Below are 26867 nucleotides of genomic sequence, written 5' to 3' on the forward strand. Positions count from 1 at the left end.
TTAGAAGGTATTTCAAACTAAGATCGAGAACCACGAAAATTGAACCTTCTATATCTTGTTTACTATCACAGCTAGAAAAATGCTATTTATACCACTTGTAAAGAATACTATTCCCTACATTTCGGAGAAGAAATCATAGAAATCTGGTAAATTTGAAAAAAAATATAAGCGTTTGAAGTTTTGAACGAATACGAAAAGTCTCAAAAATTAACCTTCTATATCACAATACCTATTGGGACTAGTACAATGCAATGAACAATCCTTATAAAGGTTTCTTTTCTCTACAATTTGGTAAAGATTTCATTAAAATCCGAACTGTACGAAAAGAGATATAAACGTTTAAATTTAGAAGGTATTTCAAACTAAGATCGAAAAACACGAAAATTCAACCTTCTATATCTCGTTTAATATTACACCTAGAAAAATGCTATTTATACCACTTGTAAAGAATACTATTCCCTACATTTCGGTGAAGAAATCATAGAAATCTGGTAAGTTTGAAAAAAGATATAAGCGTTTGAAGTTTTGAACGAATACGAAAAGTCTCAAAAATTAACCTTCTATATCACAATAACTATTGGGACTATAACAATGCAATGAACAATCCTTATAAAGGTTTCTTTTCTCTACAATTTGGTAAAGATTTCATTAAAATCCGATCATTACGAAATGAGATATAAACGTTTCAATTTGGAAGGTATTTGAAAACTAAGATCGAAAACCACGAAAATTTAACCTTCTATATCTTGTTTACTATCACAGCTAGAAAAATGCTATTTATGCCACTAGTAAAGAATACTATTCCCTACATTTCGGTGAAGAAATCATAGAAATCTGGTAAATTTGAAAAAAGATATAAGCGTTTGAAGTTTTGAACGAATACGAAAAGTCTCAAAAATTAACCTTCTATATCACAATAACTATGGGGACTAGAACAATGCAATGAACAATCATTATAAAGGTTTCTTTTCTCTACAATTTGGTAAAGATTTCATTAACATCCGATCATTACGAAAAGAGATATAAACGTTTAAATTTAGAAGGTATTTCAAACTAAGATCGAGAACCACGAAAATTGAACCTTCTATATCTTGTTTACTATCACAGCTAGAAAAATGCTATTTATACCACTTGTAAAGAATACTATTCCCTACATTTCGGAGAAGAAATCATAGAAATCTGGTAAATTTGAAAAAAAATATAAGCGTTTGAAGTTTTGAACGAATACGAAAAGTCTCAAAAATTAACCTTCTATATCACAATAACTATGGGGACTAGAACAATGCAATGAACAATCATTATAAAGGTTTCTTTTCTCTACAATTTGGTAAAGATTTCATTAACATCCGATCATTACGAAAAGAGATATAAACGTTTAAATTTAGAAGGTATTTCAAACTAAGATCGAGAACCACGAAAATTGAACCTTCTATATCTTGTTTACTATCACAGCTAGAAAAATGCTTTTTGTACCACTTGTAAAGAATACTATTCCCTACATTTCGGAGAAGAAATCATAGAAATCTGGTAAATTTGAAAAAAGATATAAGCGTTTGAAGTTTTGAACGAATACGAAAAGTCTCAAAAATTAACCTTCTATATCACAATAACTATGGGGACTAGAACAATGCAATGAACAATCATTATAAAGGTTTCTTTTCTCTACAATTTGGTAAAGATTTCATTAAAATCCGATCATTACGAAAAGAGATATAAACGTTTAAATTTAGAAGGTATTTCAAACTAAGATCGAGAACCACGAAAATTGAACCTTCTATATCTTGTTTACTATCACAGCTAGAAAAATGCTATTTATACCACTTGTAAAGAATACTATTCCCTACATTTCGGTGAAGAAATCATAGAAATCTGGTAAATTTGAAAAAAAATATAAGCGTTTGAAGATTTGATCGAATAAGAAAAGTCTCAAAAATTAACCTTCTATTTCACAATACCTATTGGGACTAGAACAATGCAATGAACAATCCTTATAAAGGTTTCTTATCTCTACAATTTGGTAAAGATTTCATTAAAATCCGATCATTACGAAAAGAGATATAAACGTTTCAATTTAGAAGGTATTTCAAACTAAGATCGAAAACCACGAAAATTTAACCTTCTATATCTTGTTTACTATCACAGCTAGAAAAATGCTATTTATGCCACTAGTAAAGAATACTATTCCCTACATTTCGGTGAAGAAATCATAGAAATCTGGTAAATTTAAAAAAAGATATAAGCGTTTGAAGTTTTGAACGAATACGAAAAGTCTCAAAAATTAACCTTCTATATCACAATAACTATGGGGACTAGAACAATGCAATGAACAATCATTATAAAGGTTTCTTTTCTCTACAATTTGGTAAAGATTTCATTAACATCCGATCATTACGAAAAGAGATATAAACGTTTAAATTTAGAAGGTATTTCAAACTAAGATCGAGAACCACGAAAATTGAACCTTCTATATCTTGTTTACTATCACAGCTAGAAAAATGCTATTTATACCACTTGTAAAGAATACTATTCCCTACATTTCGGAGAAGAAATCATAGAAATCTGGTAAATTTGAAAAAAAATATAAGCGTTTGAAGTTTTGAACGAATACGAAAAGTCTCAAAAATTAACCTTCTATATCACAATATCTATTGGGACTAGTACAATGCAATGAACAATCCTTATAAAGGTTTCTTTTCTCTACAATTTGGTAAAGATTTCATTAAAATCCGAACTGTACGAAAAGAGATATAAACGTTTAAATTTAGAAGGTATTTCAAACTAAGATCGAAAAACACGAAAATTCAACCTTCTATATCTCGTTTAATATTACACCTAGAAAAATGCTATTTATACCACTTGTAAAGAATACTATTCCCTACATTTCGGTGAAGAAATCATAGAAATCTGGTAAATTTGAAAAAAGATATAAGCGTTTGAAATTTTGAACGAATACGAAAAGTCTCAAAAATTAACCTTCTATATCACAATAACTATTGGGACTATAACAATGCAATGAACAATCCTTATAAAGGTTTCTTTTCTCTACAATTTGGTAAAGATTTCATTAAAATCCGATCATTACGAAAAGAGATATAAACGTTTCAATTTGGAAGGTATTTGAAAACTAAGATCGAAAACCACGAAAATTTAACCTTCTACATCTTGTTTACTATCACAGCTAGAAAAATGCTATTTATGCCACTAGTAAAGAATACTATTCCCTACATTTCGGTGAAGAAATCATAGAAATCTGGTAAATTTGAAAAAAGATATAAGCGTTTGAAGTTTTGAACGAATACGAAAAGTCTCAAAAATTAACCTTCTATATCACAATAACTATGGGGACTAGAACAATGCAATGAACAATCATTATAAAGGTTTCTTTTCTCTACAATTTGGTAAAGATTTCATTAACATCCGATCATTACGAAAAGAGATATAAACGTTTAAATTTAGAAGGTATTTCAAACTAAGATCGAGAACCACGAAAATTGAACCTTCTATATCTTGTTTACTATCACAGCTAGAAAAATGCTATTTATACCACTTGTAAAGAATACTATTCCCTACATTTCGGAGAAGAAATCATAGAAATCTGGTAAATTTGAAAAAAAATATAAGCGTTTGAAGTTTTGAACGAATACGAAAAGTCTCAAAAATTAACCTTCTATATCACAATACCTATTGGGACTAGTACAATGCAATGAACAATCCTTATAAAGGTTTCTTTTCTCTACAATTTGGTAAAGATTTCATTAAAATCCGAACTGTACGAAAAGAGATATAAACGTTTAAATTTAGAAGGTATTTCAAACTAAGATCGAAAAACACGAAAATTCAACCTTCTATATCTCGTTTAATATTACACCTAGAAAAATGCTATTTATACCACTTGTAAAGAATACTATTCCCTACATTTCGGTGAAGAAATCATAGAAATCTGGTAAGTTTGAAAAAAGATATAAGCGTTTGAAGTTTTGAACGAATACGAAAAGTCTCAAAAATTAACCTTCTATATCACAATAACTATTGGGACTATAACAATGCAATGAACAATCCTTATAAAGGTTTCTTTTCTCTACAATTTGGTAAAGATTTCATTAAAATCCGATCATTACGAAATGAGATATAAACGTTTCAATTTGGAAGGTATTTGAAAACTAAGATCGAAAACCACGAAAATTTAACCTTCTATATCTTGTTTACTATCACAGCTAGAAAAATGCTATTTATGCCACTAGTAAAGAATACTATTCCCTACATTTCGGTGAAGAAATCATAGAAATCTGGTAAATTTGAAAAAAGATATAAGCGTTTGAAGTTTTGAACGAATACGAAAAGTCTCAAAAATTAACCTTCTATATCACAATAACTATGGGGACTAGAACAATGCAATGAACAATCATTATAAAGGTTTCTTTTCTCTACAATTTGGTAAAGATTTCATTAACATCCGATCATTACGAAAAGAGATATAAACGTTTAAATTTAGAAGGTATTTCAAACTAAGATCGAGAACCACGAAAATTGAACCTTCTATATCTTGTTTACTATCACAGCTAGAAAAATGCTATTTATACCACTTGTAAAGAATACTATTCCCTACATTTCGGAGAAGAAATCATAGAAATCTGGTAAATTTGAAAAAAAATATAAGCGTTTGAAGTTTTGAACGAATACGAAAAGTCTCAAAAATTAACCTTCTATATCACAATAACTATGGGGACTAGAACAATGCAATGAACAATCATTATAAAGGTTTCTTTTCTCTACAATTTGGTAAAGATTTCATTAACATCCGATCATTACGAAAAGAGATATAAACGTTTAAATTTAGAAGGTATTTCAAACTAAGATCGAGAACCACGAAAATTGAACCTTCTATATCTTGTTTACTATCACAGCTAGAAAAATGCTTTTTGTACCACTTGTAAAGAATACTATTCCCTACATTTCGGAGAAGAAATCATAGAAATCTGGTAAATTTGAAAAAAGATATAAGCGTTTGAAGTTTTGAACGAATACGAAAAGTCTCAAAAATTAACCTTCTATATCACAATAACTATGGGGACTAGAACAATGCAATGAACAATCATTATAAAGGTTTCTTTTCTCTACAATTTGGTAAAGATTTCATTAAAATCCGATCATTACGAAAAGAGATATAAACGTTTAAATTTAGAAGGTATTTCAAACTAAGATCGAGAACCACGAAAATTGAACCTTCTATATCTTGTTTACTATCACAGCTAGAAAAATGCTATTTATACCACTTGTAAAGAATACTATTCCCTACATTTCGGTGAAGAAATCATAGAAATCTGGTAAATTTGAAAAAAAATATAAGCGTTTGAAGATTTGATCGAATAAGAAAAGTCTCAAAAATTAACCTTCTATTTCACAATACCTATTGGGACTAGAACAATGCAATGAACAATCCTTATAAAGGTTTCTTATCTCTACAATTTGGTAAAGATTTCATTAAAATCCGATCATTACGAAAAGAGATATAAACGTTTCAATTTAGAAGGTATTTCAAACTAAGATCGAAAACCACGAAAATTTAACCTTCTATATCTTGTTTACTATCACAGCTAGAAAAATGCTATTTATGCCACTAGTAAAGAATACTATTCCCTACATTTCGGTGAAGAAATCATAGAAATCTGGTAAATTTAAAAAAAGATATAAGCGTTTGAAGTTTTGAACGAATACGAAAAGTCTCAAAAATTAACCTTCTATATCACAATAACTATGGGGACTAGAACAATGCAATGAACAATCATTATAAAGGTTTCTTTTCTCTACAATTTGGTAAAGATTTCATTAACATCCGATCATTACGAAAAGAGATATAAACGTTTAAATTTAGAAGGTATTTCAAACTAAGATCGAGAACCACGAAAATTGAACCTTCTATATCTTGTTTACTATCACAGCTAGAAAAATGCTATTTATACCACTTGTAAAGAATACTATTCCCTACATTTCGGAGAAGAAATCATAGAAATCTGGTAAATTTGAAAAAAAATATAAGCGTTTGAAGTTTTGAACGAATACGAAAAGTCTCAAAAATTAACCTTCTATATCACAATATCTATTGGGACTAGTACAATGCAATGAACAATCCTTATAAAGGTTTCTTTTCTCTACAATTTGGTAAAGATTTCATTAAAATCCGAACTGTACGAAAAGAGATATAAACGTTTAAATTTAGAAGGTATTTCAAACTAAGATCGAAAAACACGAAAATTCAACCTTCTATATCTCGTTTAATATTACACCTAGAAAAATGCTATTTATACCACTTGTAAAGAATACTATTCCCTACATTTCGGTGAAGAAATCATAGAAATCTGGTAAATTTGAAAAAAGATATAAGCGTTTGAAATTTTGAACGAATACGAAAAGTCTCAAAAATTAACCTTCTATATCACAATAACTATTGGGACTATAACAATGCAATGAACAATCCTTATAAAGGTTTCTTTTCTCTACAATTTGGTAAAGATTTCATTAAAATCCGATCATTACGAAAAGAGATATAAACGTTTCAATTTGGAAGGTATTTGAAAACTAAGATCGAAAACCACGAAAATTTAACCTTCTACATCTTGTTTACTATCACAGCTAGAAAAATGCTATTTATGCCACTAGTAAAGAATACTATTCCCTACATTTCGGTGAAGAAATCATAGAAATCTGGTAAATTTGAAAAAAGATATAAGCGTTTGAAGTTTTGAACGAATACGAAAAGTCTCAAAAATTAACCTTCTATATCACAATAACTATGGGGACTAGAACAATGCAATGAACAATCGTTATAAAGGTTTCTTTTCTCTACAATTTGGTAAAGATTTCATTAACATCCGATCATTACGAAAAGAGATATAAACGTTTAAATTTAGAAGGTATTTCAAACTAAGATCGAGAACCACGAAAATTGAACCTTCTATATCTTGTTTACTATCACAGCTAGAAAAATGCTATTTATACCACTTGTAAAGAATACTATTCCCTACATTTCGGAGAAGAAATCATAGAAATCTGGTAAATTTGAAAAAAAATATAAGCGTTTGAAGTTTTGAACGAATACGAAAAGTCTCAAAAATTAACCTTCTATATCACAATACCTATTGGGACTAGTACAATGCAATGAACAATCCTTATAAAGGTTTCTTTTCTCTACAATTTGGTAAAGATTTCATTAAAATCCGAACTGTACGAAAAGAGATATAAACGTTTAAATTTAGAAGGTATTTCAAACTAAGATCGAAAAACACGAAAATTCAACCTTCTATATCTCGTTTAATATTACACCTAGAAAAATGCTATTTATACCACTTGTAAAGAATACTATTCCCTACATTTCGGTGAAGAAATCATAGAAATCTGGTAAGTTTGAAAAAAGATATAAGCGTTTGAAGTTTTGAACGAATACGAAAAGTCTCAAAAATTAACCTTCTATATCACAATAACTATTGGGACTATAACAATGCAATGAACAATCCTTATAAAGGTTTCTTTTCTCTACAATTTGGTAAAGATTTCATTAAAATCCGATCATTACGAAATGAGATATAAACGTTTCAATTTGGAAGGTATTTGAAAACTAAGATCGAAAACCACGAAAATTTAACCTTCTATATCTTGTTTACTATCACAGCTAGAAAAATGCTATTTATGCCACTAGTAAAGAATACTATTCCCTACATTTCGGTGAAGAAATCATAGAAATCTGGTAAATTTGAAAAAAGATATAAGCGTTTGAAGTTTTGAACGAATACGAAAAGTCTCAAAAATTAACCTTCTATATCACAATAACTATGGGGACTAGAACAATGCAATGAACAATCATTATAAAGGTTTCTTTTCTCTACAATTTGGTAAAGATTTCATTAACATCCGATCATTACGAAAAGAGATATAAACGTTTAAATTTAGAAGGTATTTCAAACTAAGATCGAGAACCACGAAAATTGAACCTTCTATATCTTGTTTACTATCACAGCTAGAAAAATGCTATTTATACCACTTGTAAAGAATACTATTCCCTACATTTCGGAGAAGAAATCATAGAAATCTGGTAAATTTGAAAAAAAATATAAGCGTTTGAAGTTTTGAACGAATACGAAAAGTCTCAAAAATTAACCTTCTATATCACAATAACTATGGGGACTAGAACAATGCAATGAACAATCATTATAAAGGTTTCTTTTCTCTACAATTTGGTAAAGATTTCATTAACATCCGATCATTACGAAAAGAGATATAAACGTTTAAATTTAGAAGGTATTTCAAACTAAGATCGAGAACCACGAAAATTGAACCTTCTATATCTTGTTTACTATCACAGCTAGAAAAATGCTTTTTGTACCACTTGTAAAGAATACTATTCCCTACATTTCGGAGAAGAAATCATAGAAATCTGGTAAATTTGAAAAAAGATATAAGCGTTTGAAGTTTTGAACGAATACGAAAAGTCTCAAAAATTAACCTTCTATATCACAATAACTATGGGGACTAGAACAATGCAATGAACAATCATTATAAAGGTTTCTTTTCTCTACAATTTGGTAAAGATTTCATTAAAATCCGATCATTACGAAAAGAGATATAAACGTTTAAATTTAGAAGGTATTTCAAACTAAGATCGAGAACCACGAAAATTGAACCTTCTATATCTTGTTTACTATCACAGCTAGAAAAATGCTATTTATACCACTTGTAAAGAATACTATTCCCTACATTTCGGAGAAGAAATCATAGAAATCTGGTAAATTTGAAAAAAAATATAAGCGTTTGAAGTTTTGAACGAATACGAAAAGTCTCAAAAATTAACCTTCTATATCACAATACCTATTGGGACTAGAACAATGCAATGAACAATCATTATAAAGGTTTCTTTTCTCTACAATTTGGTAAAGATTTCATTAAAATACGAACTGTACAAAAAGAGATATAAACGTTTCAATTTAGAAGGTATTTCAAACTAAGACCGAAAACCACGAAAATTCAACCTTCTATATCTTGTTTACTATCACAGCTAGAAAAATGCTATTTATACCACTAGTAAAGAATACTATTCCCTACATTTCGGTGAAGAAATCATAGAAATCTGGTAAATAGATCATAGACGTTTCAATTTGGAAATAATTTCATAACTAAGATCGAAAAGATGGAAAAATTAATTTATGATATGTGGGTGGTCGGTAAAAACTGCGGTTATAAATGAGTATTTTCTCTATATTTTAAATTTAAATTTGGGAATTTTAGCTTTAACAGAAAAAGAGGAAATATTTGTCAAAGTTAGGTTTTTTTAACTTACTTTTTTTCGTGTAGTTTTTTGACTATCAATCCTTATACAACTGTTAGGATCATAGATTTAGGTTCTTGTTATAATATAATGCCATTTTTCTATAAATAGTTGAAAACCTATTAGTAAGACTGCTCTTATATATGTCGCACAAAATATTCCACAACTTTTTAGAACATGAACAATTGCAATGTAACTGTGATGGCTGGCAGAGCTGACGGTGACTGCTAGCGCTACTATTGTAACCTTTTCACAAGCAAGCACTAGTTATGTTACCTTCTCTTGACCTATGGTGCGTGTGTTTGGAATTTTGAGTTTGACATGTGATTTCTGTTTTTTCGCTTATTTGTTCGTTATTTTTGTTGTTGTTTGTCGTTTCATGGTGCTAATCTTTATTATTTGGGAGATTTATGATAAATATAAAAAGCTATGACTGAACCAATTGCTTGTGGCACTTAAATTTAAATGTAAACACCCAATAAAGTGGAGTTCATAAGTTTGTGCAGTGAATGGCTCATATATTATTAAATGTCATTGTAAATAGTCAGTGTATATAATCAGTGTACATAATTCGTACATTAGCCGCTGTAAATTGAAACGTTTTTGGTTGTTAAACTACTTGGACCTGTCCTACCTGCACACCTGGACTTGCCGGAGGCTTCTAAAAAGAAGATTCTTGTTCAGTGCCATTCTGGAGTAAGTAATAACTTTCTCTTTGATTAACTAAGAAGTGTTTAAAGTGCTAGCAGTGGTGTCTTGGCTATCGTGGTGTCCAATTTATCTTCCTTTTCCTTCAAGTATGTGTTTCAAATTTTTGGAAGTCAATAATACATTCTCCAAGATGATGGTGTAGATTGGACGTATTTTAGAGCTTAACTACTCTTTACGAAAATGTTTTAAATCATCGCCAATCATCTGAAGTGCTGATGATTGCACCTTCATTCTGTTCTTATTAAGATATTCGTGGTATACTATATAATATTCCCAAGGAACTATGTGCGTGTGCAAGAGGTCTACTAGAATGCTCTGAAGAGGCGGCAGAGAGAGAGATTTACGATTTATTGGTGCTCAGGGAGGGGCCGCCTCCACACAATCATTAAACTGTAACATCCATACCCATAATTTACTTGATATTGTAAATTAATGTTAATATCAAACCGCTTTAATAGGATATCATGAATTTGATTAATTTCATATAATTAATTTAAAAGTTAGTTAAATTTTTAAAGAAATTTACTGAAATTGAAAGTTTCAGCTCATTAGAAAGAAGGTTAAATTTCCTTTTAAATAAGCTAATTTATATTCCAAAATAATAATATTAAGTATTTCACTTTGTGGCCCAAACATAAGAAATAGCAAGTTTCTAATTTTTTTCAAAAACTTTGACTTCATTTTTCTCAAAAATATTATATATGTAAAAAACGTGCACTATTCATGAAAAACAACTAAATACGATCACCTTTCGAAAGGTATACAATGCATTGGGGTTATTTTAAAAATTGATGCAGAAATCTGTGATTAATTGCAAAAAAAAAAGTAGGGGTCAATACAGCGTCGGTATTATGAAAGGAATTCACCTATCATAAGAATATAATTGATCAGAATCATAAAATCCAGTACCATTTTTTTTGCATTCTGTTCATCGTTACATCAATAACCTGTTGACCTATTCAGTTCAGTTAGAACAGAAAAACAACACGTCAAATGAAGAAGTCTCGGAAGTCAGAACTTAAATCATAAAATACAATAAAATAAATTAGATTTGTGTGAACAATATCTGAGAGAAGGACAAAAGGCGTCCTATCCTAATTTAAGAAAGAACAAGGACAACCAGGTGTTAAAAAAAGGACTATCCTTTCCAAAAAAGGGCAGTTGGCAACCCCTACCCTCAGATGACTTTCAGTTTCACTGAAATGATGGGAATCAGCAATTAGCTGAAATCTCTGTTCCATGGTTTCTTTTTACCTTAATACCCGGAGACTGTGGTGATATCACATGAGTTAAAAGCACAGGCTTTACTTCTCTCTGTCTCACCTCTACTTGTTAGATAAGGTGCTTGCTACAAACCTTGCAGACTTGAGTTTTTAACCAAAATCTCCGTTTTTTTGCGTCTGCGCAAAAGGCTATAACTAAGACATGAAGTAAAAGACAAAGTCTTTTAAAGCATTATTCAAATTAAGACTATATTGAAACTGGAAGGTAATATACTGACAGGTTCATGTATGCATAGCTTTGTCTGCAGTTATTTCTGCCTCTCTTTACTGCAATTTGTACAAATTATATGTACACCAATATTTCGGAGAATTAGAGTTATCAACATTTGCTCTTTCTGCTAATATTCCCTTTTATGATTTCGGTACTCTCACGAGCGTTTGCCTCCTTCTGTTTGCTCTCTAAAGAAAGTAATTCGTAAATTTTTCTTTAGTCTTTAAACGACTCACGTGGAACACCACACACCAGACTTAAAAGACAAGCAATGACAAAACGTGCGAAACTACTTTACAGACTTCTTGGACGACGCTCCAAATTACCCATTGAACTCAAACGATTAATATACAGTACTATCCTCAAACCTATGGTGGACTTACGGACTAGAGCTGTGGGGTTCAGCCAAACCTACAAACATACAGGACAGTACAGGACATTTCAATCAAAACTCCTCCGACAGATAGTTGACACTCCTTTCTACGTGACTAACCTCTTACTCTTCACAACGACCTCAACATTCCCTTCATAGACTAACTCGCCAAGACTAAATATCAAAAATTCCATACTACTCTCTCCACTTGCCCCAATCCTCTTGTACAGTCTCTCGCCTCCTCTGACATTCCTGACAATCCTCCTCGCCGACTGAATCGCCAGTGGCCCCGCGACTTCCTCGCAGTCTGAAGGCCTAAAAATCATATCCTGTAGAAAGTGCTACCGCTGGGCAGTTTCTTTCCTCCTGCCTTTCACGCCTCTATACTTCAATCTCCCTATTTACTTATTGTATAGTGTATTATACAGATTGTAAATAACAAAATAAATTAAAAAAAAAGAAGTCTAAACATTAGTATCATAATTAATTTTTACGTAATAATAATAGCTGCCAGTCTCATTGGCCGATAATGGTTAATATCTGAAGAATTTCCTGTTGTTTATAGTAAAACTAGTTTTCCATTGATGACGTATTTCGTTCCTTCGGATTATTTGATTGAACAGCTTTCTGATATGAAATTAACTGGACAGAATTTTATTAACTCATTCGAAATATTGTCTCTCTGTTTATCAGTCTGTTTATAAAAACTGCTCCCTTCTTATTCAGTAGGGCTACAAATTAAATGTTTTCCGTCAAAAAACTGAAAATCTAATATCCGCAAGAATGTAATAGGAACTTCCTGTGACGTAAAGTTAAAAAGAAAAGATCTTGAAGTAAAGTTAATTTGTTTTCATCAAAGTAAATTAGGAAGTGAAGGTAAACGGAGGCAGTTACACGGAAATGAGATAAGAAGGAAGTATATACACAAAATTGAAAAAAAAACTGACTTACCAATTTTCTAAACAGAACTTAAGACGAAACTTACTTTCAACCAATTATTCCAATAAGAATTGAAACTCTAATCGCGGAAGAAAAGAATATTTTTTTTCTCCATTTCCTTTATTTTCCCGTGTGCTTGTGTGAAAATTAAAAAAGAAAATAAACAGAGGAAAAAATCTTCTTGAATTTTCTAAGAAAGGTTAGGTAATCTCTTTTTGTGCCCTCGTCCTTGTGCACGCTTGCTGAAAGTCTATTTTCTTTGAATTAATCTTAAGTCGTGTACAGGGCTGAGGGAATGGATAGTGCCCTTGAAGGAAAAACAAAAAAAAAAATAAGAGAATTTTTCTTCGTTACATACTTCCTCTTTTGCCTCATCTAATAATATTAAAACTGTTTCCGGTAGGACAGTTGTATAAGGGTTGATCGTCAAAAAAACTGCGCCAGAAAAAGCTGTAACGTTGGAAAAACACCCAACTTTGACCATTTTTTTTCTCTTTTTCTATAAAAGATAAAATTCCCAAATTTCCTTTAAAATATAGAGCAAGAACTCCTTTATAACTTATGTATATATGTATATGCTTGGTTCTAATTTCGAAAACAGTATAGGGATGAAACAGGTATCAGTAAAAAATTAAAATTCAATACCTAGTTTTGTCTTGGAACCCCCATACTAGACTTAAAAGAACAGAACTGAACAGACGCTATCGACTACTTAAAAGACTCTTACTCTTAGACGATAGATCTAAACTCTCTCTGGACAACAAAAGACTGATTTATACTTCTATTTTGAAACCCATCTGGGCGTATGGAATAGAGCTGTAGGGGTTCAACGAAACGCTCCAATCTTCGAAAGGATTCAATCTCTTCGATCTAAAATTCTTTGAACTATAAGTAAACGCTCCAATTTATGTCTCCCAACTTGGACTATACACACTGAGCCCTTAACATTCCTTTTATCACCGAAGTCGCTGAAAACAAGGTAAAGAAAACTCCACTTCAATCTGCAATCTCATATAAATCCTTCTAGCTCAAAAATCTTTCTTCTAGAACTCTTCCTGATAACCCGGACAAGACGTCTCTTAAGACAGTGGCCTCGTGATCTCCTCTCTAGTGAAGAGAGTGGGCCTAACAGTCTAATGTTTTGGAGTGTTACCACTGGAGTAACTTCTCTACTCGTTTGTATTTTCTATTCAGTGTTCTCATTGGTATTTATAACGCCTACGCGCTGATATACACACACTGACCTTTAACATTCCTTTTGTCCACACAAGTCGCTGAAAACACGATACAGGAAACTTCATTTCAACCTGCAATCTCATATAAATCCTCTAGCTCAAAATCTTTCTTCTAGAACTGTTCCTGACAACCCGAACAAGACGTCTTAGGTGACAGTCTGGCCTCGTGATCTCCTCTCCAATGACTAACCATCTAATGTTTTGGGAGTGTTACCTACTGCGGTAACTTCTCCACTCGTTACTCGGTTATCACGGTTACTTATAGCTCTAACGCGCTGATTGTAGCACAAAAAAAAGCATAAAAAAATATTTGGTTTTGAGCTCATGGTCGTTATGTATGCGACTAAAATGGACTCTTCTCTCACACACCGGACTGAAAATAATGGAGACTAACAGACAATTTCACATCCAATCAACATCGGTCCTTTCAGTCTTAGAGGAGGTGTGGATAATGAAAAGTACAAAGATGGCGGAGGAATTAGGCGGCCGGAGGATAAATGGAAGAATGTAAAGGGGAGTTGGTGGGGGGTGTACAAAGAATAAATATTATTACATAACTGGGAGTCTCTCTGCCGAATGCCTTTTGAACTCGGTGACGTACATTAGCTCAGCGTGAGCTCAACTCATGTTTCAGAAAACTCAATTTTCCACTTTTATTTCAGTTGTCGTTATCCTGCTTATTTTATATATATATACGCAGAGAGCTTTGCATTTATTTGATACATAATTGCTTTTCCCTCATCCCATTCTGTCACTTTTCTCGCGCTACTTTGTCCCAGATCCTGTAAAAAAAACCTTTAATCCAGTTTATCTCTCCCCACCTATTATCTGAATTCCCTACAGACTACAGTAGAGAAAACTGATACCAACCGTACTGTTCAATTGAGAAAAAAAAAATTCCCCATTTATTGATTTCATTTTCTGTGCTTACAGGGAAATTTAATTGTTGCATCACTGGGGGCGGAGTGTTTAGTGTAGTAGTGGGGGTGAGCGGAAAGATCTCCCCCCTCCTCAAGTTCGATTCAAGCACTTGTCCATGACAATAAATAAGCACAAAGCCAGCCAATAGCAATAGCAAGTTTGATTAGATTTTTTTTCCAGTTTTGTTGGCAAGCTTGTGGAAAACGGCTTAAACGATTTATTTATTTACTTTATTTATTTTCACAACTGCAGTATATTTCTGCAATAAGTGAAGCTGATACAACATGATACATAGTACAAATACATGAATAGCATGAGGGGAGAGAATTCACCTACTAGGTGGAACTCCCGAAGAAGAAGAGTTCACTATGGTGCACGATCGCGTGGCGTCACAATAGCCGAGCGGTCAAGAGGCCAGACCCGCAAAGCTAAGATGTACTGCGGTACTAGGCTATATTCCCCGGTCTGCACCTTTAATGGTTAATATGAAAAATAGTAAAGTACGTTTGCTAGTCGCCACGGTAGCCGAGCGGTTAGAGGCTAGACCCGCAAAGCTAAGATGTATTGCGGTACTAGGCTATATTCCCCGGTCTGCACCTTTAATGGTTAATATGAAAAATAGTAAAGTACTTTTGCTAGTCGCCACGGTAGCCGAGCGGTTAGAGGCTAGACCCGCAAAGCTAAGATGTATTGCGGTACTAGGCTATATTCCCCAGTCTATACCTTTAATGGTTAATATGAGAAATTTGCAGTAAAGTATGTTTGCTAGCCGCCACGGTAGGCGAGCTGTTAGAGGCTAGACCTGCAAAGCTAAGATGTATTGCGGTACTAGGCTATACGTATTCCCCAGTCTATACCTTTAATGGTTAATATGAGAAATAGTAAAGTTTGTTAGCTAGTCGCCTCCGTCCACGACACCTAGTAAATGGTAGTTGGACGTTAAGCCCCGCCTGAAAAAATAGGCGATTAATTTACTTTACTTTTTACATGAATAGCATGAGGGGAGAGAATTCACCCACTGGTGAAACTCCCGAAGAGGTACAGTTCACTATTGTCGACTGGCACTTCATTAAGAAGATAGCGGTGGCCAGCTGCGCTTCAACCGCCTGGGAGGATTTCCTGGTGGAGTAGTAAGTTGGGGATACTAGATGATTGGGATGTGAGGTAATTTAATGTAACGGGCTCTTGCAGCTTCTTGAAACATAGGGAACAATGAAATCTCGGTGCAAGATAGAGTTTGATACAAAGTAAGAAGGAGCATTAGCGGAGTTGTCGGAGTGTTTTTGACGGGAAGGAATGGATTTTATGGATAGGGAGACTCAAAGTTCCATTCCGTAAGTTCCAGGCAGGTTTCCAGTATCATTGGGTAGATAAGTAGTTTATTCTATAGTGAGAGTTCAGATCGTTTGTCAAGAAGTCTAGAGAGAAGTTTGAATCGTCTGTTTATTCAAATTATTTATTTATTTGAGCTTGGTATGATGTTTCCTAAAGCTTGCTGAGAAAGAGATGAAGTTTAGATCCCTCCTCTCCACTTTAAGGGGTCATTAAAGTGCAATTAGTATAACTTTATTATCTGCATAATCATAATACAAATTCAATTCCCAATTTTTATGAAAAATCAATGGAGCCGCAAGTGCAATTTCAATAAAAAAAATATTTGTGGGTTTTACCTAATTTTCCGCACAAATTGTAGCAAGAAAATTTTATTACATAATCTGAGTTAAGGGAAGGTCATGAGAGTGTCTGCATCCGTTTTTACACCGATGAGGTCACTGTTAGAAGAGGGAAAGCTTTATATATTGATAGATTTTTATTTTAAATAAAAAACTAAATGATTAGAACCCAAATGGATGCAATTAACTTTTCCTGGAATTTCCCTAATGAAGATTTCCACCAGTTCATTTTCCCGGGGCCGGTGTGCCCTTAGGCCACCCCCTCGATAAAGCCTATACTCTTGTTGGAACAATTCAATTAAATAAACTCTTAACAATTTTAATTGAATAACACTCGTATTATTTTATTAATTGATTGGTTTTGATTGATTCGATTGAATGTAATTATAAAATTTAACTAATACTTCCTTTCATTTCAACTTCTGTTTCTTTCAATTGATAAGCCATTTTTTGTCTATGTTCACCCAATATTGTTAACTTAAAATCTCAAGTCTGGTTTGCACTGTACGTATTGTCAGGGCTACGAATGAATGGCATATTAGGAGTGATTTAAGAATTCAAAGAACTTGAACACATCGTCCAATAAAGAACTTAGGGCACTTAAAAAGTTAAATTCCTTGAAGAATCATCTACAAGAATAATAAGGTGATCGAAGGGTTTTTGAAGAAGAGGATGAATACAAACCCTCCATATGGTACTTTGTATTTGTCTTCTGAACGATTCATCTGAAAATCGCCACTGGCTTGGTTAGTCGAGTAGTGACACGAAGTAACCTGATACCTAGGCTTACCATAATTACGAAGAGCCAAACAGGGACGCAGAGGAGGAAGAGGCTCATTTTCGTTTTGCTTTTCGCTTAATTTGTGTTTTTCATATTTGAAATGCAATAAAAATTATTAAGAACTGAAAACATATTAATAAATGGGCGCGAGGGAACGATCGGCCGGGGTGTCGGTGTTGTTCGAGTTTGACCGGGACAGGGATCTCAAACCGGGACCACCCCGGTCAAACCGAAACGTATGGTAAGCCTACTGATACCTGAAGTATTGGCTTGGTTAGGCGAGTAGTGACACGAAGTAAACCTGATACCTGAAGCATTGGCTTGGTTAGTCGAGTAGTGTGACACGAAGTAAACCTGATAACTGAAGCATTGGCTTGGTTAAGCGAGTAGTGGCACGAAGTAAACCTGATACCTGTAGCATTGGCTTGGTTAAGCGAGTAGTGACACGAAGTAAACCTGATACCTGTAGCATTGGCTTGGTTAGGCGAGTAGTGTGACACGAAGTAAACCTGATACCTGAAGCATTGGCTTGGTTAGTCGAGTAGTGTGACACGAAGTAAACCTGATAACTGAAGCATTGGCTTGGTTAAGCGAGTAGTGGCACGAAGTAAACCTGATACCTGTAGCATTGGCTTGGTTAAGCGAGTAGTGACACGAAGTAAACCTGATACCTGTAGCATTGGCTTGGTTAGGCGAGTAGTGTGACACGAAGTAAACCTGATACCTGAAGCATTGGCTTGGTTAGTCGAGTAGTGTGACACGAAGTAAACCTGATAACTGAAGCATTGGCTTGGTTAAGCGAGTAGTGGCACGAAGTAAACCTGATACCTGTAGCATTGGCTTGGTTAAGCGAGTAGTGACACGAAGTAAACCTGATACCTGTAGCATTGGCTTGGTTAGGCGAGTAGTGTGACACGAAGTAAACCTGATACCTGAAGCATTGGCTTGGTTAGTCGAGTAGTGTGACACGAAGTAAACCTGATACCTGAAGCATTGGCTTGGTTAAGCGAGTAGTGACACGAAGTAAACCTGATACCTGTAGCATTGGCTTGGTTAAGCGAGTAGTGACACGAATTAAACCTGATACCTGTAGCATTGGCTTGGTTAGTCGAGTAGTGACACGAAGTAACCTGATACCTGAAGCATTGGCTTGGTTAGTCGAGTAGTGTGACACGAAGTAAACCTGATACCTGAAGCATTGGCTTGGTTAAGCGAGTAGTGACACGATGTAAACCTGATACCTGTAGCATTGGCTTGGTTAAGCGAGTAGTGACACGAATTAAACCTGATACCTGAAGCATTGGCTTGGTTAGTCGAGTAGTGTGACACGAAGTAAACCTGATACCTGTAGCATTGGTTTGGTTAGTCGAGTAGTGTGACACGAAGTAAACCTGATACCTGAAGCATTAGCTTGGTTAGTCGAGTAGTGACACGAAGTAACCTGATACCTGAAGCATTGGCTTGGTTAGTCGAGTAGTGTGACACGAAGTAAACCTGATACCTGAAGCATTGGCTTGGTTAAGCGAGTAGTGACACGAAATAAACCTGATACCTGTAGCATTGGCTTCTTGATTCTCATGGACCATCTTCAGCCCTTCGGCTCAATTTTGATTTTAGCGAAAGTAGAAGAATTTTCACAATGTCCATAGCAAATAGAAGCAACATGTTGGAATGGTGTGGAAAAATTGGAAAAATCTATTGATAGATCTAATAGTGCTTCTTAGCTGCTGACAAACCAGATGTACATTTAATGAATGGTGAAAACCTTTGCCTTTCAGAGATTTTGGTGTGTCTGTGATTACCCCAAGTCTAATAATACGAACAACATTTCCACTGTCAGTTCCTTTCTCCTGCAGCATTCACTAAAGACAATAGGAGGCTATGCAAGAAGAAGTGCCAATTTGCAAACTGCTAGGATTCAACGAATCCACATTACCAGCATTCATAAGTTCCAAAGTCAATCTGTAACCAACCATGGTCTCAGCTTTAAGCAAGAGTGGAAAATTGGATCCCTGAATTGGAAAAGTATGTGTTTTCATCCCACTCACACGAAATTCTCTTTTCTCAGCTTCCTCAAGTATTTCTTCAAATTTCCAATGTTTACCTATCTTTGGGTTAGATCCAAGGTCAGTTCACCGTAATTGTACTTTTATAGACAATTAAAAAGGAATCATTCAACAAATTTACAGTTCTGATGAATTGATTTACAAGTTCAAACTCGATCATTTTAGTAACATATATTTATGGATGGTAATCACTGTATAATTAATTCAGTGAAATAGCCCTGTAGAGTGACGCCATTTCCCAGGCCCTCTCTTTAAATCTGTCCTTATTGTTTACAGTAACAGTATATTATTGTTTACAATTCGGTCTGGAACTGTTTACAGTATGGTGGAGAACGTTCGATGTTCTGAAATTACTTATAAATTTGTAGTAAATATACTGGACTAGAAACGAAATTCTTGTAACATGTTTACCAATTATCATTAACGAGGTAAAATTATTAACTTCATGCTAATTAAAATCTGTGTTACAGCAATAAAACTGCATTCACTTCGGTGGTTCATATACTAAATTTAGAAAAGTAATTCATTCTTTATTTTATATTATGATGTCATATTGTAACTCAACATTAAAATTTAGTCGTACAAATTATAGTAATTTGATTTTAATTAATTGTTTTTCAAAATCATGAATAATAAACGCTTGTTTGTATTTAATTAAACTATGGTTTAAATAAATAATCTTCAATAATATGCATTGTGGTACTGGGTTCGATTCCAGGTCTTAGGTCTTGGATTTTATTTAATGGTTAATATGAGAAATTTTGCAGTAAAGTAAGTTTGCTAGTCGCCACGATAGCCGAGCGCTTAGAAGCTAGACCTGCAACGCTAAGATGTATTGCGGTACTAGGCTATATTCCCCGGTCTATACCTTTAATGGTTAATATGAGAAATTTTGCAGTAAAGTATGTTTGCTAGTCGCCACGATAGCCGAGCGCTTAGAAGTTAGACCTGCAACGCTAAGATGTATTGCGGTACTAGGCTATATTCCCCGGTCTGTACCTTTAATGATTAATATGAGAAATTTTGCAGTAAAGTAAGTTTGCTAGTCGCCACGATAGCCGAGCGCTTAGAAGCTAGACCTGCAACGCTAAGATGTATTGCGGTACTAGGCTATATTCCCCGGTTAAAATTGAGTTAAAAATAAGTTTATAATATATTATTGTAAACAATTGAATGAATAAAATGGCTCCAAGGGTTTTCTTCTCCCTTGAGTGTGAGTAGTAAGGTAATCGCCCTTTTAAGCGAATCTTAGCGTCCAACTACCAATTAGGAGTCGTGTACGGGGACGATAGCACATCTTTGCTAGCATTTTTTTTTTTCTTACAAATAAAAAGTGGATATACGCTGTATTCGATCTGATAATCTCCTACTTTACAATTTCATTGCCACTAAATCAATACCTGCCAAAATTTGGACTTAATTTTTTTGAATTGTGACCTTTTTTTTTTGCTTAGAGAACATTTTCTTTCTTTTAGGTAATTATTATTTAATATCGATTTTTTTTTTATTATTTTTATTAATGTAGAGCTCCTTCTAATAATCTGTACAGCGTAATCTCATGCTCGTTTAGGGGTAAGTTATCCTGGATAACAAGTCCAGGACAGCCCATTATTTGTAGAATCTACTCTAACCTGGCCAAATCTCTGGAATAATATGAAAACATCGATTCTCAACCGATTTTCTCTTCTTTTATGGTGATCGATTCGTTAATTGAATAGGGAGAATGATTATTTCCCCAGTCATAATTTTTCCAATTCCAGAAATTTTTTTAATTTAAATTATATTATCTACGACAGTACTATATTCCATTACTAGTTAAAGACATTATGGCGGTTCACTGTTGTGAAATCAGTCATTTTACTGGTCTATAGAAATTCTAGTAACGTTTTTGTCGATTTCGATTTGTCCAGTTCGTTTTTGTGTTGTTACGATTTTATAATCAATTTTTGTGATTACCCGTTTATATTTATATAAATACACACACACACACACACCAATTTTTGCTCATAACACCATTTTAATGTTGGTTTAGTTCTCTTATTTAACACCAGAAAGTCGCATGTCATTTTTAACAGGTTAATATTAAACAACTTTGTAGACTGATCTGATGTCTGGGCCATGTATAGACAAACATGAATTGTGTTTATTTAGAGGTAGTTCCGGCGAAGTAAACACTGCCACCAAATTAAGTTAATTAAGTCAGTCCATTACTTCGTCAACATGTAAATCTATTTTACACTTTGGCTAAGTTTTGCATTAATACCCATGGCTTATCAGTTTATATACATGTATATAGCTACAGTATTCTCTTAGATTAGTGCAGCAAACACTCGTACTTTTTAGGAGGTGAATGAAAATATTTTATGAATGAAATAGAAACTGAAATAGGGAGTGGCTTACGGTGTCATACGTCATCAGCTACAGTCCGCCTACTGCACTCATCCCATTAGCCAATGAGATTAGCCAATCGTTTTTGGTAATTATTTCTAGGAAAAATACTATTTAATTTTTTTTTACTAATTTTTCCCCCATAGGTATTTGATAAATAAACGAATAATGCAATAAAAATTGATATCGTAAAAATGTCCAAAATAAACATGTTTTGAACATTATATTTCCGGTTTCATCCTTCTAATGTAATGAAGAATCAAAAAAGTTAACGAAATATTTACCTGAAGTAAAAGAAAGTAAAATCTAGATCATTGAAGGAATGTGAAAGAGCACCATTTTATGTACTGGTTAACTGTGCTACTATTGGTGAGGGAGTGGCTTACGGTGTCATACGTCATCAGCTACAGTCCGCCTACTGCACTCATCCCATTAGCCAATGAGATTAGCCAATCGTTTTTGGTAATTATTTCTAAGAAAAATACTATTTAATTTTTTTTTACTAATTTTTCCCCCATAGGTATTTGATAAATAAACGAATAATGCAATAAAAATTGATATCGTAAAAATGTCCAAAATAAACATGTTTTGAACATTATATTTCCGGTTTCATCCTTCTAATGTAATGAAGAATCAAAAAAGTTAACGAAATATTTACCTGAAGTAAAAGAAAGTAAAATCTAGATCATTGAATGAATGTGAAAGAGCACCATTTTATGTACTGGATAACTGTGCTACTATTGGTGAGGGAGTGGCTTACGGTGTCATACGTCATCAGCTACAGTCCGCCTACTGCATTCATCCCATTAGCCAATGAGATTAGCCAATCGTTCTTGGTAATTATTTCTAGGAAAAATACTATTTAAATTCTTTTTACTAATTTTTCCCCCATAGGTATTTGATAAATTAACGAATAAAGCAATAAAAATTAATACCGTAAAATGTCCAAAATAAACATGTTTTGAACATTATATTTCCGGTTTTATACTTCTAATTTAAACGGTCCGGTAAGGGTTGATCGTCAAAAAAGTGCACGAAAAAGCGTAACGTTGAAAAACACCCAACTTTTACAATTTTTTTCTCTTTTTCTATAAAAGCTAAAATTCCCAAATTTTCTTTAAAAAATATGGACAAATCCTCCATTATGACTGTAATTCTGTTGCAACAACATAGATTAAATAGATTTCGAGAAATACGTTGCTGAAAATGGGCGATAACGGCGTTTTCAGAAAATGTTCTTCTTGTTCTTGTTACCTTTTTTTGTAAACAACGTAGCGCCTAAACGTGTGAACCGATTTTCATGAATGAGGTGTCATTCGATTCAGAATTTTATGTAGATGTGCCTTTTGGGGGTCTCGATGTTGTACATAGAATGGGAGAGGAGTTAGCCCCATGTATGTGAGGCCCTCTCCAAAGAAGAATTATTGCTAATAACTCTGGTAAATCTTAGCCCGATTGTGATGAAATTTATGCAGGGTTGAAAGGGTTAGTGCTCCCCTAAGTACCATTAAAGCGACGTTCTGCTCTTACACGTACTAAGGGGAAGTTTTGGAAATCATTTTTGTACCTTTTGGCTTTTAGTCAACCTTTATACTTAACTTTTAAAACTGTTAGGGGTACTAGTAAGTACAAACACTAACGTGTTATTCAAGGTTTTCATCGCTGCCCTCAAAAACAAGGATGCGACCCTAGCGGCCGCTCCACATATCCAGTTATCAACTTTTAACCTGAATAATGTGCGACATGAACTCCGATCTTTGAAGCATATATTTCAATACATTGATACATGGTTTATTCGAAAAAAAAAATAGGCATTCAACAAATTAGTGGTTGCCTCATATTTTTTACTTTTTACAAATACAGCTCTACAGGGGGTACTACAAAGATGGGGCAAAACAGAAGATCAGAACAGCGGATGGATGAAAGAAGAACTGATAAGGGAGAGTATTTCCTTGGCCTTTTTAGCACAATAAATTAACGTTTCAACTTTTATTTTATATTTTTTATAGAATCGGAATTGGTTTGTTTATACATCCGGCTATCAGAGTGGAAATATGTTAAACAGATCATTTTTCACCGCCAGCTGTGTTTAGATTTGTGTATATTAAATCAAAAAGGGCCGGAAAAGCATCCCTTAACTCCCCACTGAGGGGATTAATAGCCTCAGATTTTTTACTCTTACTCTGCTAACTTCTGTTTCCTTCAATTCTACAAACAGGTTTCCCCCTCCTCCCTTTTTCCTCTCTGATAAAGAAGCTGGAAACTGCAAGGTGAATATAAAAACAAGCCAAAAAGAAAGCAAAAGAATCACAGAAGTTTGATTAGAATATTTAGTAAATTTTTCAACATGGCGTTTTTTTCTTTCTCCTCGCAACATTTTACGTTGGCGAATGTTTCCATTTAGTTTGCTAATGATGCGCGGGGAAAAGAAGGGGGGGTTGTAGAAGAAAAGAGGAAGGCAGCGTGGAAAACTCACTTCTTATTCAAGGAAAATGGCCTCCCAGTTTTCTTTATTTCTTCTCTACTCCAGTGTTTTCACTTGCTGGAGAAAAATTATCTTTTCAACTTTATCCTTGTGTCTGTTACACGAAAGGAAAAATATATATTGTACTAAAATCTATTTCAAATCCTTAGAAACGCTTATACATAAAAAAAAATTTGTTTTCTAGGTCAGCTGTTCTTGAAACATTATTTACGGTGAAAATTTAATTTTCCAAATTCGTAATAATAGCCAAACTTCCTGTATGATCTGTATTAAATTGTAAAGAACGAATCACAGTGGATCTTGATCGCGAGGATGAAAAGCTTTGCTAGAAATATGTGTTTAAAATAAAACAGTTCAACTCTTGAACGATTTTTCGTTTTAGGGTAACATTGACATAAGAAGTTCCTTAGATTTTTTTTTTTTGGTACTAGAGGGAGATGGTATTCCTTAACGGCCAGTTTGATGTTCTTCTTGGGGATTTCTTGAAAGCCAGGCCATTTGCTAGAGTTGGGAGGGAGTATACTATTCCTAAATTCGAAAATTTGGGTGTCTAAGGCGCCACAGTAGCCGAGCGGTTAAGAGGCTAGACCTGCAAAGCTAAGATGTATTGCGGTACTAGACTATATTCTCCGGTCTGCACCTTTAATGGTTAATATGAGAAATTTGCAGTAAAGTATGTTTGCTAGTCGCCACGATAGCCGAGCGGTTAGAGGCTAGACCCGCAAAGCTAAGATGTATTGCGGTACTAGGCTATATTCCCTGGTCTATAGCTTTAGTGGTTAATATGAGAAATTTACAGTAAAGTATGTTTGCTAGTCGCCACGGTAGCCGAGCGGTTAGAGGCTAGACTCGCAAAGCTAAGATGTATTGCGGTACTAGGCTATATTCCCCAGTCTATACCTTTAATAGTTAATATGAGAAATTTACAGTAAAGTATGTTTGCTAGTCGCCACGGTAGCCGAGCGGTTAGAGGCTAGACCCGCAAAGCTAAGATGTATTGCGGTGTTAGACTATATTCCCCTGTCTATACCTTTAATGGTTAATAAAAGAAATTTACAGTAAAGTATGTTTGCTAGTTGCCTCCGTCCACGACACCTAATTCGTTAGTTGTATGTAAAGCCTGAAATTAGGAAGTCTAATTTGGAATCAGGGATTAGGGTTATTGGTGCTCGTGGTTTCTATTTGTTTCTCGCTTTTCCTAGAAGTTCCCTAGATTGTCTAGTTAGTTACCAGAAGTTCATGGAGGATATGGCTTCCTTGGGGAGCTTAAGGGGAGCGGTGTCTCTCGGCTCCTCCTACCGCGATTTCTTTTTAAGAACTGGATACTTGCTGGAGGAAGATAATCCTTGCTGAAAGGTTCTTTTTTGCGCCACCAAGTAGTGGTAATCCCAAACTGTCGACATCCTGTGGTTTTTTTTCTGAAGATTTCCTTTAAGAAAATGAGGGATAGAGAGGGTATATTTTCTCCCTCTAGAACCATCCGAAATTTCAAATTCAATGGAATATCTGGGAGTTGCCGTTGGGTGTGGGCTGCATCGGCATCTGGCCTGTTGGACTTACCACTGTTGCACCTTGGAGGTGTCAGGGATTATCCCCTTAGGGATTACTGCAGTGTATGAGTGTGCACATAATTTCTTTTTTGTATTTTTCACTGTATTTAGGTATGATAAATTTGAAATTGTGGAATTTACGAGTGTAAGTGAAAAAGTGTTCTAGATATTTCGGAATAACGTTTCGTGGTTGTAAACACTGTTGTTACTATGCAAACAACTAGAAGACAACAAGAAGGAAATGGATTTTCGTCTTGTGGATGGGAAGGTCAGAATGAAGAGAAAGTAGAATGTGAGGGCAAAAAGTTTTCTTATTGATGGAGCGAAGAGATTGGCTCTGCAAGTGAGAGTAGTAACCTCTTTAGAGGAAGTTAGTTCTTCTGCGAGGAAACAAAACAGAAGTTCCTCTTCTCTCTTGCCATTACCAGCAGTTCGTTCCCTGTGCACAGAGAATTATTACTTCAGTTCTCTTGCAAGTGCGTCCATCAACGTCTCATTCACACTTTCCATTCTCTTGGCCTAGTCTCTCTCTTACGCACACACAGTTCTCAAGGAGGAGAGAGTGTGTACGTTTCACTAGGTGGCCAATGTGAGACAGAAGGAGCCCTCCCATCCCCCATCCCGGACCAGTATATTGATAGCCTTCCAGTGAAAAGAGACAGAACGTGAAGTGAATCCAGGAAAGCGGGCACCCTTTACCAGGAAGGAACCTTCTTCGTCTTTAATACTCCCAACTTTGTGGAATTGGATTGACAAAAAGGATCTCCCCGGATACTTGATTTACATTTTACTTTACTCTGCACGTTCAAAAATTTTCATCCACTTCCGTCACTCTATTTACCCATCTTATCTGTTCTAACTCCATCACCAGTTGACTATCTCACTTTATCTCAGTTACATCTTATCTCTCTTCAAATTGTACTTGCCATTTCTTC

General features: G+C 34.2%; 1 protein-coding gene and 2 long non-coding RNA genes across 4 annotated transcripts in view; 1 reads left to right on the forward strand and 2 right to left on the reverse strand.

Annotated features, from left to right (window-relative positions):
• LOC141454742 (uncharacterized) overlaps positions 1 to 9602 on the reverse strand; it is a 56606-nt gene extending 47004 nt beyond the window's left edge. The window contains exon 1 of the long non-coding RNA XR_012458926.1: positions 9329 to 9602. This is a non-coding gene — a long non-coding RNA (uncharacterized lncRNA). The remainder of the gene's footprint in view (positions 1 to 9328) is intronic.
• Positions 1 to 26867, reverse strand: part of LOC141454740 (LHFPL tetraspan subfamily member 6 protein-like) — a 603704-nt gene that overhangs the window by 159499 nt on the left and 417338 nt on the right. The window lies entirely within an intron of this gene.
• LOC141454741 (uncharacterized) overlaps positions 9604 to 26867 on the forward strand; it is a 113235-nt gene continuing 95971 nt past the window's right edge. The window contains exon 1 of one of the 2 annotated variants that reach the window (XR_012458924.1): positions 9604 to 10012. This is a non-coding gene — a long non-coding RNA (uncharacterized lncRNA). The remainder of the gene's footprint in view (positions 10013 to 26867) is intronic. The other variant, XR_012458925.1, reaches the window with a different exon arrangement.

The sequence above is a fragment of the Rhodnius prolixus genome, unplaced genomic scaffold (genome assembly GCF_049639745.1).
Source record: "Rhodnius prolixus isolate KJV_2025 unplaced genomic scaffold, Rpr scaffold_9, whole genome shotgun sequence".
NCBI classification, from domain to species: Eukaryota; Metazoa; Arthropoda; class Insecta; order Hemiptera; family Reduviidae; genus Rhodnius; species Rhodnius prolixus.